This window comes from Leuciscus leuciscus, assembly GCF_965113295.1.
Source record: "Leuciscus leuciscus genome assembly, chromosome: 8".
Taxonomy (NCBI): Eukaryota; Metazoa; Chordata; class Actinopteri; order Cypriniformes; family Leuciscidae; genus Leuciscus; species Leuciscus leuciscus.
Window position 1 is genome coordinate 35,157,865 of NC_138732.1, and position 4,850 is coordinate 35,162,714.

The 4,850-nt window shown below is 38.5% G+C and overlaps 1 long non-coding RNA gene across 1 annotated transcript; it reads left to right on the plus strand.

The window, feature by feature from the left end:
• The first annotated feature begins 987 nt into the window (after positions 1-987).
• Positions 988-2,482, plus strand: LOC309504858. Its single transcript, XR_014208207.1, has 2 exons — positions 988-1,424; positions 1,984-2,482. It is a non-coding gene; the product is annotated as an uncharacterized lncRNA (long non-coding RNA).
• Positions 2,483-4,850: the final 2,368 nt, after the last annotated feature.

Here is a 4,850-nt window from a genome sequence, read left to right on the forward strand (position 1 = left end):
AAACTATCATCAGTCATGCCCTCTCGTACCTTACGCACACCACGCCCACTTAGATCAGATATCACATCAACATGTCAGCCGGAGGGGTACCGAGGGTCATCGCTTTCGGCTTCAAGAATTGTTCACAAGATGGCAAAAGACGAACAGCGCTTTGCAAGACATGCAACATTAACAGCCATTCTGCCCAGTAAGTGCTTGTCAATTTGTTAATGTTATCTGGTTAGTTGGTAGTTAGCTAATGTAATAATAGCTAAAGTAGCCATAAGGTTTTATCAGCGATTTCAGGCCCAAAAAAGGCCCAAATATAAATGATCACATTCATCTAATCTTTCCTAACGATGAGTGAGTGTGTGTGTGTGAGAGAGAGAGAGAGAGAGAGAGAGAGAGAGAGAGAGAGAGAGAGAGTGTGAGAGTGAGTGTGTGTGAGAGAGAGGAGAAATGTAACAAAGTTTAATGTTGTAAGTAAACTGTGTTTGAAAGAGAGAGAGGGAGGGAGGTGTTCAGAGAGGAGTCTGTTGGATGTTAAGCTGTTATTTGTTTTATGGACTCCCTATGGAATTAATTTTGATCCAATAATAATGAACGTAACTTTTCAAGAAACTAATGAAAATATAAATTGAAACTGAATAAAATATCTTTGAAACTGAAAAAGAATAAATCGCAGGCAAATTTTTTTACTTCGTTTTTAATACACTGCATGTTTTGCTAACAATTTCTCATATTTCGTTCGCTGATCTGAACTTACAAATGCGCTTCCAGAGATTTCATTTACGCTTCTGAAGTTTTCGTTTACGCTCCCAGAGTTTTCGTTTGCTGTTCTGACACATTTCTGTCGTGGGGGCGGGGCTAGTAGCAGTGTGCTCTTATTGGCTACTGAGTTTTTGATTGACAGCTTCTTCACCTGGAAGTGAAGACGTCAGTGCTGTGTTTATGTGTGGATGTGAGCGTCTGTAAGCGCAGCTTTCTATTTCATTTTATATCTGTAGCTGTGTCCCAAAGTGAAGGCTGCATCCTCCGAAGGCCGTATTTGAAGGCCGGATGGCCGTATTTGAAGGCCGATTGCGTCACCGCGGCGCGACGAAGGACGTCCCAATTCAAAGGCTGCATCCTTGGAAGGTCGCATTTGAAGGCCGATTGCGTCACGCGGCTCGATGAAGGCTGTCCCAATTCAGTTCTGCATCCTCCGAAGTCCGTATTTGAAGGCCGGTTGCGTCATCGCGCCGCGACGAAGGCTTCCCTGATTCAAAAGCGACGCCAAATGCACCCTTCGTTTCCCCGTGAAAAGAAGGATACATAAATGGACACTTAGCGGCCTATTCTACCCCATAAGTCATTGCGCGCCGTTGACGACAGCATTTATTTACTTATTTTTAAAGGCGGCCGAGACTAGAGATCGGTGGTGGACAGCAAATTCACATTTAAATGTAAGTATATGTTTTAATTTACTCAAATAGCTAGCGAAACCAGAGTTAAATTTCTTATAAACTTCTTCTTAACTCCTTCGTCACCATTGCGTGGCTACATTTATCATGTAGTTTTAGGCAAAACTTGTGGTAATAACGTTATTAGTTTAACGACCTATTTGTAATATTTGCACTTGTGTATTATAAGAAATCACTCACCCAATAAAGCCCAAAACAATAAGAAAAGCAGTAGATAAGGCAATGGGGTTTCACTTTTATGTGTTTTTGTAGTGCTGTCATGCTATTTGGTTTTAACCAAATTTTAGTATACAGAAATATGATTTCTTAAGTATTTTGTATGCATGTCTTGATGTGTCATATTTTGCAGTGTTAACAATGCACTTAAGATTGCTCCTCTGTGTTAAGTACCCGTTTCTGCTTTTTTAGAACAATTCAGGAAAAAATGGGTTTATATATATATATATATATATATATATAAGAAAAGTAATACACACATCTTTGCTGAAATGTATTGTCCTGTTGTTGTTAACAAGCCATGGTTCATTTGCTCTGCCTTTAGGATTGTAAGTGTCCTGGGACAGGTGAGAGTGTGAGTGGGAAACCCACTGCTGAAACTTGGCCCTGGTTTGTCCTCATGGATGAGGTTTTGGGACAGAGGCAATGCACCAACCCCCCTGTCCTCATCGCCTCAATCCCTGAGGACACACCAGGGCCGAGTTCAGTAGTGGGTGCCCACGGTGAGGAGGAGCCAGGGGCAGCAGCACCAGCACCACCAGTAGCACCAGCAGGAGCACCAGCACGAAGGCGGCGAGACAGGACGGGTTTTTGAACTTGATCAGAGAAGAAATGCAACTACAGAGGGAGGCAGAGGCGAGGAGTGCACAGGAAAGAAGGGAGAGGATGGACAGGCTGTTTTCTCTTCTTGAGAGAATGATTGAAAAATGTTCTACATATTCTTGTTTAACTTTTTTCACTTTTATTTTTTAAAAGAAAAATTATGTACATTTATTTTTATGCTACTTTAATTGTGTAAATAAAAGAGAATGAATTGTTCTGGACATTGTTTATTTTTGTAATGACAGTAATACTTTCTGCATGAAACAAATTCTATACCTTTTTATTTTTTCAAATAAAATTGGTAAATGAAAATCATTTGTTCTATAGGCTACATTAAAGCACTTTTTCCAACTATTTACAAAATACGTTAAACATATCAAAATCAACATAAACATTTAATTTTACAATACATTAAATAAGAAAAAAAATTATGTAGACTCTATTGAGCTGAGCTGCTGGACCGGGATGGGCTGCCCCTAAGGCCTCTCTGCTGGTGGGACATCATCTGGGATTGTCTCCAGAGCGTTTGAGTGCATATTTCCACTATCCACTAAGTTGTCTACCAACAGGTTTGCAGGGCTGATTCAATCGACGGCTTTCTGAAAAAAGTACTTTTAATAACTACTGCATTTATATTAGGCTACTACTGCATTACTGCGTATATGTTGCATTTTACTTCTGTATATTTTCAATATACAGTAATATCTGGTTGTTACATTATATAGCTACTTTTGTGTAGTTTAATGTAATCATATTGTGATGTGAGGAAAAAAGTACTTCAGTAGGTTACTTCACATTTGTAAGTGAATACTTAACGAAATATGCAGTTCCGAAAATTAAAGTAACAAAATTAGTCACAATATTAACAAATTGTTGCTCACTACAGCAGCGTCCCATATCAAAGGGCGCATCTGACGCGCTCGGACCGGTCTAGCCTACGAAGGACTGTTCTTGTCGCCTGGCAACTGTGACAGCTGCCAATGACGAGCGCGAGAAATACTGGACTTTTTATATTCAATTGGGTTTTGTATTCAAACAGGGCTAAACCGAAAATACATGACCTGGCAGCGCCGGGGCTAAAACATCCTCACCATGTCCTCAAGTAAAATATAAAACATAAAAATGAATGACAATAGCCAATTCTGGCTCCATAGCTGTTTACTGTATCAAAATGAATGATCAGGATAGTAGCTGTCCTCTCGCACTGTTGCTTGGCGCCAGGAGCGGTGATCGGGAACACCTGGCTGCGCAATTAGGAAATCCAAGGAAGGCTACATGGAGCGTCCTTCAGAGGACGCATAGGCTGCATCCTTGAAGTCTGCGTCCTTCGAAGGATGCAGCCTTCAACATTGGGACACAGCTTGTATTTTTTTGCTGCTACACTATATTTTTTAGATGATTTCTTATAGAAGGAATAGTACAGACGAATGATATCATTATCATTAGCCATCGTCGCTATAAGGTTACTGGATAGCCTACTCGTGGTAAGTCAGATTTATTTATTTTTAATCAATACTATAGCCTACTAATACTATTTATAATACAGTACTGGCTTTTTTTCAGGTGAGAGCCCATAACATTATACAGCTGTGTTGTCTTGATTTAACTTAGCCCAATCATTAAATGACTTGTTTATCTACATTCGGTTACAGTCTTCGATTATATCATATTTCCCCCCAGCCACCCCAAACAACATTGTTCTAGAGTACTGTACAGTATATGTACTGTAGCCTACAGTACAAAAAGTACTGTATCAGTCAATGATGCCATTGGACCAGAGCGCTGTCAATCACTGCCTGATTCAACTTTGGCAATGTAAAGCCTTTTTTTTACCATGCCAATAAAGCTATTTAAACCTGAATTTCTCAATTGCTGATTAATTTGCGATGCAGAGTTTTTGAAAGAGGAGAGAAACGACTTGACCACAGAACACGTCACAGTTCATAATAATAAACACTCAATTATTTTGAAGTAGCCTATCTTGAAAATTATTTAATTATTTTGAAATTATTTATTCTGATTACTTTTGTGTGATAAAGATGACTGATAGATAAAGCTATTATATGTAGCTAGTATGAGTAAATGCTTTTTCTGTGTCAATATTTGACTAATAATAATGCCAAAAATTGCACTTCAAATGAACATTTCTGAGAATTTTTTTTAATCTTTAATAGTCTTTAATAATAAATATATGTCCAAATTAAAACCTTAATACATGCAAGTAATTATGACTGAAAACATCCAGCAACTGGGGAATACACAGCCATGGATATATGTTTATAGGGGTATACAGCCATCTACTGGTTACACAACAGTATTACATATGATAAATGCTTCATGACTCCCGAGGTAAATATTTAAGCTAGTACTGTAAAATCCCTTAAAACATTTATATAATTTGTTTGGAAAAAATATTGTAAATCTGCAACTTGTTACTGTATGTGGGGGTTCAAAGTAGTTTGTATTGTTAGATTATAATTAATTTCCTCTCTCATTTTCCAGGAGTGGAGCAACTTTTCCATAAACAAAATTCTGATGCTGACACAGAGGATGGAGTGATAGTACCAGAGATGTCCCTATCAGACAATA